We start from the raw sequence: 12,845 nt of genomic DNA on the forward strand, positions 1-12,845 counted from the left end.
TGGGTTTTCCCATTCCCACAGGTCTGAATGATACTATGGCAATGGCTATTCAAATTGACCGGCGGTTGCGGGAGCGTAAAACCGCAAATTCCCTCATGGTGTTGTCTGAACAGACACCTAATTCGGTGCAATGTGATAGAAAAACCGCAAATTCCCTCATGGTGTTGTCTGAACAGACACCTGATTTAATGCAATGTGATAGAATCCTGACTAGAAATGAGCGGAAAATTCATAGACGCCGGAATGGCTTGTGCTACTACTGTGGTGATTCTACACATGTTATCTCAGCATGCTCTAAACGTATAGCTAAGGTTGTTAGTCCTGTCACCGTTGGTAATTTGCAACCTAAATTTATTCTGTCTGTAACTTTGATTTGCTCACTGTCATCTTATCCTGTCATGGCGTTTGTAGATTCAGGTGCTGCCCTGAGTCTCATGGATCTCTCATTTGCTAAGCGCTGTGGATTTACTCTTGAACCATTAGAAAATCCTATTCCTCTTAGGGGTATTGATGCTACACCATTGGCAGCAAATAAACCGCAGTATTGGACACAGGTTACCATGTGCATGACTCCTGAACACCGCGAGGTGATACGTTTCCTGGTTTTACATAAAATGCATGATTTGGTTGTTTTAGGGCTGCCAAGGTTACAGACCCATAATCCAGTCCTGGACTGGAAGGCTATGTCAGTCTCAAGTTGGGGCTGTCGTGGTATTCATGGGGATTCCCTGCCTGTGTCTATTGCTTCTTCTACGCCTTCGGAAGTTCCGGAGTATTTGTCTGATTATCAGGATGTCTTCAGTGAGTCTGAGTCCAGTGCACTGCCTCCTCATAGGGACTGTGACTGTGCTATAGATTTGATCCCAGGCAGTAAATTTCCTAAGGGAAGACTGTTTAATCTGTCGGTACCTGAACATACCGCTATGCGTTCATATATCAAGGAGTCTCTGGAGAAAGGACATATTCGTCCGTCTTCTTCCCCTCTTGGTGCGGGATTCTTTTTTGTGGCAAAAAAGGACGGATCTTTGAGACCTTGTATTGATTATCGACTTTTAAATAAGATCACTGTCAAATTTCAGTATCCTTTACCGCTGTTGTCTGACTTGTTTGCCCGGATTAAGGGTGCCAAGTGGTTCACCAAGATAGACCTTCGTGGTGCGTACAACCTTGTGCGCATTAAGCAAGGTGATGAATGGAAAACCGCATTCAATACGCCCGAAGGTCATTTTGAGTACTTGGTGATGCCTTTTGGGCTCTCCAATGCGCCTTCAGTTTTTCAGTCCTTTATGCATGACATTTTCCGGAAGTATCTGGATAAATTTTTGATTGTTTATCTGGATGATATTTTGGTTTTTTCTGACAATTGGGATTCGCATGTGGAGCAGGTCAGGTTGGTCTTTAAAATTTTGCGTGAAAATTCTTTGTTTGTCAAGGGCTCAAAGTGTCTCTTTGGTGTGCAGAAGGTTCCCTTTTTGGGGTTCATTTTTTCCCCTTCTGCTTCTGCAGTCAAGGTCCGAGCTATTCTTGATTGGACTCAGCCCTCGTCAGTTAAGAGTCTTCAGAAGTTCTTGGGCTTCGCTAACTTCTACCGTCGTTTTATCGCTAATTTTTCTAGCATTGTGAAACCTTTGACGGATATGACCAAGAAGGGCTCCGATGTAGCTAACTGGGCTCCTGCTGCCGTGGAGGCTTTCCAGGAGTTGAAACGCCGGTTTACTTCGGCGCCTGTTTTGTGCCAGCCTGACGTCTCACTTCCCTTTCAGGTTGAGGTGGATGCTTCGGAGATTGGGGCAGGGGCCGTTTTGTCGCAGAGAGGCCCTGGTTGCTCTGTTATGAAACCTTGTGCCTTTTTCTCTAGGAAGTTTTCGCCTGCCGAGCGAAATTATGATGTGGGCAATCGGGAGTTGTTGGCCATGAAATGGGCATTTGAGGAGTGGCGTCATTGGCTCGAGGGTGCTAAGCATCGTGTGGTGGTCTTGACTGATCACAAAAATCTGATGTATCTCGAGTCTGCTAAACGCCTTAATCCGAGACAGGCCCGCTGGTCATTGTTTTTCTCCCGCTTTGATTTTGTTGTCTCGTATTTACCAGGTTCAAAGAATGTGAAGGCCGATGCTCTTTCTAGGAGCTTTGTGCCTGATGCTCCTGGAGTCGCTGATCCTGTTGGTATTCTTAAAGATGGAGTTATCTTGTCAGCTATTTCTCCGGATCTGCGACGTGTGTTGCAGAGATTTCAGGCTGATAGGCCTGAGTCTTGTCCACCTGACAGACTGTTTGTCCCGGATAAGTGGACCAGCAGAGTCATTTCCGAGGTTCATTCCTCGGTGTTGGCAGGTCACCCGGGAATTTTTGGCACCAGAGATCTGGTGGCCAGGTCCTTTTGGTGGCCTTCCTTGTCAAGGGATGTGCGGTCATTTGTGCAGTCCTGTGGGACTTGTGCTCGAGCTAAGCCTTGCTGTTCTCGTGCCAGCGGTTTGCTCTTGCCCTTGCCTGTCCCGAAGAGACCTTGGACACATATCTCCATGGATTTCATTTCTGATCTTCCGCTATCTCAGGGCATGTCTGTTATCTGGGTGATATGTGATCGCTTCTCCAAGATGGTCCATTTGGTTCCTTTGCCTAAGCTGCCTTCCTCTTCCGATCTGGTTCCTGTGTTTTTCCAGAACGTGGTTCGTTTGCACGGCATCCCTGAGAATATTGTGTCAGACAGAGGATCCCAGTTCGTTTCCAGGTTCTGGCGATCCTTTTGTAGTAGGATGGGCATTGATTTGTCGTTTTCGTCTGCTTTCCATCCTCAGACTAATGGACAGACGGAGCGAACCAATCAGACTTTGGAGGCTTATTTGAGGTGTTTTGTCTCTGCTGATCAGGACGATTGGGTGACATTCTTGCCGTTGGCTGAGTTTGCCCTTAATAATCGGGCTAGTTCCGCCACCTTGGTTTCGCCTTTTTTCTGCAACTCTGGTTTCCATCCTCGCTTTTCTTCGGGTCATGTGGAGCCTTCTGACTGTCCTGGGGTGGATTCTGTGGTGGATAGGTTGCAGCAGATCTGGAATCATGTGGTGGACAACTTGAAGTTGTCACAGGAGAAGGCTCAGCGCTTTGCCAACCGCCGCCGCGGTGTGGGTCCCCGACTACGCGTTGGGGATTTGGTATGGCTTTCTTCCCGCTTTGTTCCTATGAAGGTCTCCTCTCCCAAATTTAAACCTCGTTTTATTGGGCCTTACAAGATATTGGAAATCCTTAATCCTGTATCTTTTCGTCTGGATCTTCCTGTGTCGTTTGCTATTCACAATGTATTTCATAGGTCCTTGTTGCGGCGGTACATTGTGCCTGTAGTTCCTTCTGCTGAGCCTCCTGCTCCGGTGTTGGTTGAGGGCGAGTTGGAGTACGTGGTGGAGAAGATCTTGGATTCTCGCCTCTCCAGGCGGAGGCTTCAGTACCTGGTCAAGTGGAAGGGCTATGGTCAGGAGGATAATTCCTGGGTGGTCGCCTCTGATGTTCATGCGGCCGATTTAGTTTGTGCCTTTCATGCCGCTCATCCTGATCGCCCTGGTGGTCGTGGTGAGGGTTCGGTGACCCCTCACTAAGGGGGGGGGTACTGTTGTGAATTTGCTTTTTGCTCCCTCTAGTGGTTACTAGTTTTTTGACTCTGGTTTTTCTGTCATTCCTTTTATCCGCACCTGGGTCGTTACTTAGGGGTGTTGCTATATAAGCTCCCTGGACCTTCAGTTCAATGCCTGGCAACGTAGTTATCAGAGCTAGTCTGCTGTGCTCTTGTCTACTGATCCTGGTTCCAGTTATATCAGCTAAGTCTGCCTTTTGCTTTTTGCTATTTGTTTTGGTTTTGTATTTTTGTCCAGCTTGTTCCAAATCTATATCCTGACCTTTGCTGGAAGCTCTAGGGGGGCTGGTGTTCTCCCCCCGGACCGTTAGACGGTTCGGGGGTTCTTGAATTTCCAGTGTGGATTTTAATAGGGTTTTTGTTGACCATATAAGTTACCTTTCTTTATTCTGCTATCAGTAAGCGGGCCTCTCTGTGCTAAACCTGGTTCATTTCTGTGTTTGTCATTTCCTCTTACCTCACCGTCATTATTTGTGGGGGGCTTCTATCCAGCTTTGGGGTCCCCTTCTCTGGAGGCAAGAAAGGTCTTTGTTTTCCTCTACTAGGGGTAGCTAGATTCTCCGGCTGGCGCGTGTCATCTAGAATCAACGTAGGAATGATCCCCGGCTACTTCTAGTGTTGGCGTTAGGAGTAGATATATGGTCAACCCAGTTACCACTGCCCTATGAGCTGGATTTTTGTATTCTGCAGATTTCCACGTTCCTCTGAGACCCTCGCCATTGGGGTCATAACAGGTAAGGGGGTTAAACATTGCTTTGAAAACAAAGGTATAATAGTGCACTTTAAATATAAGTATCTCTGAAGAGAGATCTGTGTGGTGCCTTGTAGGTGAAGAATCATGCAGTCTAACAACCCTCTTGGCTTAAAAAAAATATCTTCTGTTTCCAGTGCTGCTCTGATCCTCTTCTGTACAATGTGACCACAGTTTTGATTAACTGACTCAAAGTGTGTTTTGCAGGGGTGGACATACCAGTGGTACAACCTGTGCAGTCGCACAGGGGCCCAAGATGTAAGTGGGCTCATTCTTACCTGTGACACAAGTGAAATTTTGCATTATGATGAGTTACTGGACTGCAAAGGGCCCATATATTGTCCTTACACAAGGGGCCCTTTTCTTTCTGGGTCCACTAGTGGTGTTTTATGTGGACCATAAATAACTTTCTCTGACAGCCTCGATGTGAACCTCATACACTTATATTGAGACAGTGATAATCAGTCCACACAGAAGACGCCGAGTGAGCTGGCTACTCAGAACTGCAGTCACAACGTAAGGGAGAGGACTGGAACAGCAACGGGACTGAATAGAATCTTTCAATAAATGAACTGTGCACTCACCAATGGCTAAGGGAAGGAGATAATTAAAAATGTGCTGGAGAATAGCGTTTGTTTAATAGAAATTTAGAGTTTTGTTAAATTCTAATTATTTTCAAAGACATTTAGGCATATCGATTTGGTGGTTTAAAGTAATATTAGGGGATGGTTCTAGTGGGAATGGTGGGATGCAGGGTCAGGGGAGTGGTCTGCATACTACGGATATCCTTATGTTATGTTTGACAGAAAGAAGCGTAGATAAGAAAATACACATCAAGCTTAAAACCCACATGAACCTTAAAGGGAATCTGTCACCTTATTTTTCGCAAATAAGCGGTGGCCAGCGCCATTAGGGGTTTATCTACAGCATTCTGTAATGCTGTAGATAAGCCCCCGATGTGACCTGAAAGATAAGAAAAACGAGTTCGATTATACTCACCTGGGGGGCGGTCTGGTGAGATGGGCGTCGTGGTCCGGCACCTCCCATCTTCATGTGATGACGTCCTCTTCCTTGCTTTTGTTGCGGCTCCTGCGCAGGCGTACTGATTTGCCCTGTCGAGGGCAGCGTAAAGTACTGCAGTGCACAGGCGTCGGGCCTCTTTGACCTTTTCCGGCGCCTGCGCACTTCAGTACTTTGCTCTGCCCTCGACAGGGCAGAGAATTAAGCCTGTGCGGGAGCCCGACAGACGCAAGGAAGGGGACATTATCGTATGAAGATGGAAGGTGCCGGACCTGCGACGCCCATTAGACCCAGACCGCATCGTACCGCCCCTGGGTGAGTATAATCTAACCTCTTTTTCTTATTTTTCAGGTTACATCGGGGGCTTATCTACAGCATTAAAGAATGCTGTAGATAAGCCCCTAATAGCGGTGGCTGCAACTTATATGCCAAAAAATAGGTGACAGATTCCCTTTAACTTAAAGGGAATCTATCAACAGGTTTTTGCTACTCTACCTGAGAACAGCATGCCGTTGGAGCAAAGACACTGATTGCAGAGATGGATCATTTACTTGGCTGCTTGCTGAAACTTTGATAAAACAATGGTTGCAGTAATAGCAGTTCTCTGAAGGCGGAGCTCTGTATAACCACACTCACACCATTGATTGGCAGAAAGCCGCCAATCAGTAGTGAGGCCGGAGTTATACAGACCTCATGAATATGGAGGACTACGTGACAGTTCTTTCGTGATAATCTCCTGCTAATAAAACAGTGATTTTATCAAAACCACAGGAAGCAGCTTAGTAAACCACACAGCACTGGACAGGATCCACCTTTATATGAAGCTGGCCAAAACCTGATGACAGATTCCCTTTAAAAGCTCCTAGGAGAATACACTTTGCCTCCTAAGAAAAAAAAAGAAAAAAAGGAGCGGTTGATTTGTGGCAAAAGAGAATTCCGTTTTCTGGATGATATTTTTTTGTGGTGTGATAGATGATGTCATCTTCCCGTGAACAATTTAAAAAAGGTATCAACTGTGATGTAGCAGGACCTAGGGTTTACACCGCCAGCAACATACAGGCGAAAATAATCCTATTAACACTGGATCTTTGTAATAGTCAGAACTAAGTGGCAATGACATTCTTCTGTCTTATGTAACAAAACGACAGGAAATGTCATAACTAGATCTTTATTGTCATCATTTTCTGTACATGAATCATCTATATTTACAATGGAAACAGAATCAGGTGGGTTTTCCCTTGTCACAACACTTTCAAAATCAACCGCAGATGCAAATATGGCTTAAAAAAGGCATAGTAAACCTAATGTAATGTGAAGCATCGTAAGGAAATATAGCCCACTAACGCAAGAAATCCCCTTGTGCCTACAGGAACACGCAGATACACTGTACTTGCAGATGTTCAGGTTATTATTTACCCGAAATGCCAATGTCTCAGCACTTTTCTGCCACCAAAACAACTCTGCTCGTCTATTTGTCACCTACACACAATGGATGTAGTCATTCTGAGAGCTGTATCAATATGACACTACTTTTGGTTTAAGAAAACTGGTTAAAAAAAAATTTCCCATACAGGACTTCAAAATTTTGTTTTTCTTTCAATGGCTTCTCACTTGACTAGCTTCCTATACTTAATGTTGTCGCTGTTCCATCTTTTTTAACATACTCATAACTGCATGTATCAAAGGAGACATGTTACCTTTGTAAATCTAACGTAACCAGTTAAAGGGTTTATCGATGACCTTTTCTTTTACTATGAGCCTAAGGACTAAAAGAAAGGTGGTTGCTAACTACCTAACTGTTCTACCTGGTGCCAGCGCTTCAGCTGCTCCACATCAACAGCAGCTCTTCTTCTTCCCGGCTGCTCTGTCGATGGGCTGTGACTGCCGGCATCATACTGATTGACAGCTGGCTCCCCTCTGCATGGATCCGGCTGTCAATCAGCATGACTTTGGCGATCATGCCCCATCATTAGAGCAGAGAGGAGTTACTCCTCTGTCAACATGACATCAGAGAAATCCGCCGAATTGCCGGCAGAAGCGGGTGTGTGACCGCCTTGTGCCAGCAGAGATCGGCAACTAGTGGTCTGTGAATGCTCTGTGCCGACAGAGATCGGCACCAGGCACAATAGGAAGGTAGGTAGGTAACAATTAACTGCCTTTTAGTTCTTAGGCCCATAGTAGAAAAAAAAAATAGTCCCTGACAACTCCTTTAAAGAACATGCAGTTTGGAAGTGGACCATTGACGGGATTCAGTGGGTAAGAAGGCCATTGTTGGAGTAGACCGGAAGACCAAAGTGCTACATTACTGATAAAAAATGCGTTACGTCACTGAGGTCTAGAATATTGGCTAATCGTACAGAAAAGTTTCATAAGAGACTTAGACGGTAAAGTATATTGTTGGCCATTTCCCTATAGGCAATAGATGGATCAGCAGGATAAAGGCATGACCGATTGACCACTGCTCCATTCAAACTGCTATGGCCAAGCGATACATTTCATTTTTTGGGTAGCCTCTCGTTTAGGGTATTACAGGCTACAAAAATTACAACCTATCCCGTCAGCGATAATATTTGGATATTTGTTTTCCAGAAGTGACAGCACCATCTCATAATGCCAAAGACTTCTAAAGGAGTGGCAGGGCACATGCACAACTGACCATCTTATTGACCTTCTTCTGTGTCCGGTTGTGTGACTAAGTGAAAATGAGGACCATCATCTTCATCAAAATCAAGGTGAAAACCATGGGAAAACAGAAAACAGTTCTACGATCATTGGGGTCCACTCCAATCTAAAAATTGTCACTTAACTGGTGAATATGATATTTTTTAGACTGAAATATCCTTTTAAGAATTCAACTAGGTATTTATTCTTTTTTTAATCTATGGTAGAGCCGCCAGCCATCATAAATGTATCACTTATGCTATGTATAGGTGATCAATGTCCTTTTGTGAAAAAACGGTATGTGCACATGTAATATATGTAATATCTTAATAGAAGACAGCGTGGGAATGGTGCCCGTCCGCATGTATCAAGAGAATCAATATCCGCCATTCCCTTAATACATGCGGACGGGCACCATTCCCACGCTGTCTTCTATTTAGAGAAGTTCATCTGTCTATGGGATATGTACCAGTGTGTTCTCCTGAGGAACCAACTAATTGGGGAAACGCGTTGAGAAATATACAAGCTGGCTTTTTCTTGATTTGAGTTGTTTATGGGGGTAAAGATCTTCTAAATGAATGAACAATGGGGTATTGGCCCTGAATGGATTGTGCAATTTAAATAGCAATCTGTCTGTTCTTGTTTGCTATTAACTATTTGTTGTTACCTTGGATGATTTTGTTACCCCATTTTTTGAAAATATGGGATTTTGTTTGCTACATATAATCCTGGATTTCTATTGGGGCAATATGCATGTGGATATTTAATACTGCATAAACGAGGGTCTATGGTACATCTAATAAGATTCCACTTGAGTTTTTGAATTTTTTTTGCCCATTTGATATGGTTTACCTCTGGGAATATGTGCAATATATGTCTGCCTATGCCAAACTCTATATATGATTTTGGTGTCTGTTGCGGAATTCATTATAGTGTATCTCCCTATCTGATATATTGCACGTGCCATAAGGTATATCAGAGGTAGGGTATCAGGCTCAGCGGATCACATATGGTACAATTGTTATCTCTTTGTGCACTCTGTCTTGTAAGGATTGTTTAGGGAAAGGAGGGAGAGCCATTGGTGAGAGGGCGCCAGTGCGCAGGTTGAAGGGTGCCAACCTCCGCTGTTAGGAAGGGAATCCATAGTGATTTAATAAGGTGAATTTTTCCTAAGGCTACTTTCACACTAGCGTCGGTACGGGTCCGTCGCTAAGCGTTGGGCCGACGTACCGACACACATTGAGAAAATTATGCACGACGTGGGCAGCGGATGCAGTTTTTCAACGCATCCGCTGCCCATTCTAAAGTCCGGGGAGGAGGGGGCGGAGTTCCGGTAGGAAACGGCGGACGCGACGGATGAAAAAACGTTCCCTTGAACGTTTTTTCGTGCCGACCGTCCGACAAAACAAGACACATCCAGTGCACGACGGATGCGACGTGTGGCCATCTGTCGCGATCCGTCGGCTATGGGCAAAAAACGCATCCTGCGGGCACATTTGCAAGATACGTTTTTTGCCCAAGACGACGGATTGCGACGGATTCCTAAAAACGCTTGTGTGAAAGTAGCCTTACTCTCAATTGTTTTTTTTGTTTTTTTTTTAACAGACCCATATCATATGTGGTAATGGGAATATAGTGAAAATAATATACATTGGTATTTTTTATATTATATTAAAAGTTATGTTTTAATTTGGTGCTATTCGGTGAATTCTACCGTATGTATTTTTTGGTACCTATTTATTTGATTTACGGTGAACAGCTTACGGCAAAAGCGTGCAGGACACAAAAAATAATAAAACGCAACAAAAATGCTATGTGTGGACATGTGTTCTGTATTTGCCATCTTCTATCAATATTGCAGGGTGGATTAACAAGCACACTTTGTATTATTTTTCACTTACTTGTCATATAAAAGTGATTAAGAAGAAAGCGAAAATGTTCAGGTCACGTTTCCAATAGATTTATACATGGAGACCTGCTCCTATAATGAACTGAGCAAGTGTGTAATGTTTTCCTACTCATTTTGAGAGCGAAATGACTGATTTCACTTAAGTAGTGTAACTAAACCCACATTCATGCTTTCTTTGTAGCCGGTGGTGAGAGAACTGTAGAATTTGTTTGTTTTACTGCTGTTCTGCTTTCTTGAATCAATACAGTACACACACTTTCAGCTCAATGCAGGTGAAATGTCAAGCTATCAATCTGTGCAAACCAGGAGACAGGTGAGCAAATTGGAAACGAAGGGAAACCATCGAGATTGCTCTCGTTGAACATATTCCAGATTATGTCATAGACGACCCAAAAGTTACACGACTTGTGAAAGGAATATTTCCATAATCTAACGTGGAAAGAACGTAGGGGTAAGAAAAGGACTATTGTAAAAATCCAGGATCAACAACCCTGGATTTTAGCAGGTCTAGACAGAATTTCCACAACCTAATTGTAACAGAACTTAGAGATTAACAAGATTTTACCGTAAAGAAACTTTTTTTTAAGGCTTTCAAATTGTCTATGCGAATACAAAATGTTTAAAAAATGTCTAACTTTTATAGCTATAGATACCTTTGTATGATGTTTTCTAGGGTATCGAATGTATTTTGTGGCACAAAAATCTCATCAATTTGCTTTGACTTAAAATTTTCAAGGTCTTCTTTCTGCAGCTTGCATGTATTATATACATACACTACAAGCTGCTCGATTCAAGTCAATCTCAATATTAACAGTTGGCTTCTGTTGGGTAAGTCCACAACCCCTCGTTCTCCTCTTCTGAATAGGAATTTATCTAAAGTCTAATTTTAATAAAAATCGAGAGGTGCAGAGGGTAACCCCAAAGAGAGGCTGTCGAGAATAACAAACAGAATTGAACAGATTATAGAGAACTGTGATACAGGTAAGCTTTGGTAAAAAAAAAAACTAAAAAAGTTTAAATTAAAGTTTAATCAATTAAAGAAAAGGTCTATATTATATAATACACACTATATACTATAAAACGCAAAGTTTTCCAATCTCATCTGCTTGGGTACTTAGGCATAACTTGAAGCTTTTGTTCCGATGTGAAAAATCTAGAATAGGGATTCTCAACTACTACATGCCATGTATAGTATTGCTGTTTTGTTTTGTAGAAGAGGGTCTTTTGGCCCTACTCAGACACCAGAGCTCAGGTGCGAATGCTACTCTACTACTCTGAGGCAAAATGCTGGCTGTCATCTATTCTGCCAGAACACCCTCAACTCAATGTACATGACTGATCAGCTCGGTTTAATCCTTCTTTATTTTCCAGACATCTGTCAACATTGATAACTGGTATGGGCACCTTTGATCTGGTTTCTGAAAACTTACAAGGACCTGAAAGAGGGCAATGTTGTGTTTACAGACCCAATATTGTGCCATATAGGGTTACTATAGGTTGATATTAAAGACCTATAGATTATCTGGTACTGCAATATACGGCCTCTTTAAGAAGTCACATTCTCCGCCAAAAATAAAACTCCTAGGAGGTACAGAAAGGGACAACTATATGGCACAAAATTCAAAAGGACCATAAGAAGCCACACCACAAAGTTCTGAAATATGTATTGGCAGCCAATCAATAAGATTTTGGATGAAATTATTTCCGCTAACCTGAACAAGGTATTGTTGGAGCCTTTTGTCACTAACAAATACTATACATGCATCCATTTACAGAGCGGTAGGACTTTTTCTACCGAAGTCATTAAGGTCCAGATGTTGCACATTCATCAAATAGAGTTACTGTGTACTTCAAGATTCTAAAATTTCCAGATGACCAAGAAATTATTTATGTATGCGACAAGCTAGTTGGAGGATATCAGTTCTAAATATGCCAAAAGCCATTAGCGATAATCCATTAGTTCCGGTGTTTTCCATTTTTACTTTATAACTTTTAGCATAGAATAATAGAAATAATAATTATTTATGACTTTAACTATACTTCCCTTAAGTTTTCTACAAAAGTTCACAGTACCAAAATTAAAAAAAGTTTCCCATATACAATTATTCATTTTTATTATTAAAAACAGCCAGGCAAAATGTAATCAAACAGACCCAAAATATGCATTTTTTTCTTTTAAAATAAAATATATTTGCACAGATATATAAGAAAAATGTAAGATGTGCAGTGTATAGAAAACCACATGAAAATGTTTAACTTCTGTATGATTACATGAGGAGATAAAGGTGGAATTAACAATTGTTCATAACAGAAAACAGAGTTTTTTGATGAAAAGATAGATGAACCTTCTCGAGAAATGATTACGTCTTGGGAAACAGCAAAGAATTGTTCTTGGCTTCTACAATTGCTTTTTCAACTAAAGAACATTACATTGCCAGGGTGGACACCAATTTTTTTTTCCTTTTTGTAAAACAAGGACATAATGGATTTATGGGTTTCAAGTCAACCACAACACTTTGTTAACCAACCAATGACACACTTTCATTGTCTGGGACAAATTCTGCCATGTTTGAATTTTTCACCAAATACACAATCTTTCCGTGAAATATTTTGTCTTTCTGTAACAGCCATAACTTCATTGTAATTGATTGCATATAGCTGCTTAGAATAACTATAAAGTCCAATATCTACCAAAATGTGTATGCTACATTGGTGGAACAATCGTTGACCATGTGAACATTCATTCTACGATTGTTCAACCAATACCAACTTATTTATAAGGTGTATGGCCAACTTACATTTTTCATGTTTGCTTATCAAATCTTATTTGGGTTTCTGTCTGATTTCATAGCCACAATTTTAAGGAATAAGAAAAAAAA

At 42.2% G+C, this 12,845-nt stretch overlaps 1 protein-coding gene across 4 annotated transcripts in view; it reads right to left on the bottom strand.

Moving 5' to 3' along the window:
* Nucleotides 1-12,845, bottom strand: part of TRPS1 (transcriptional repressor GATA binding 1) — a 322,262-nt gene that overhangs the window by 163,967 nt on the left and 145,450 nt on the right. The gene's annotated exons all lie outside the window — the stretch shown is intronic.

Source organism: Ranitomeya variabilis, chromosome 6, assembly GCF_051348905.1.
Source record: "Ranitomeya variabilis isolate aRanVar5 chromosome 6, aRanVar5.hap1, whole genome shotgun sequence".
NCBI lineage: Eukaryota > Metazoa > Chordata > Amphibia > Anura > Dendrobatidae > Ranitomeya > Ranitomeya variabilis.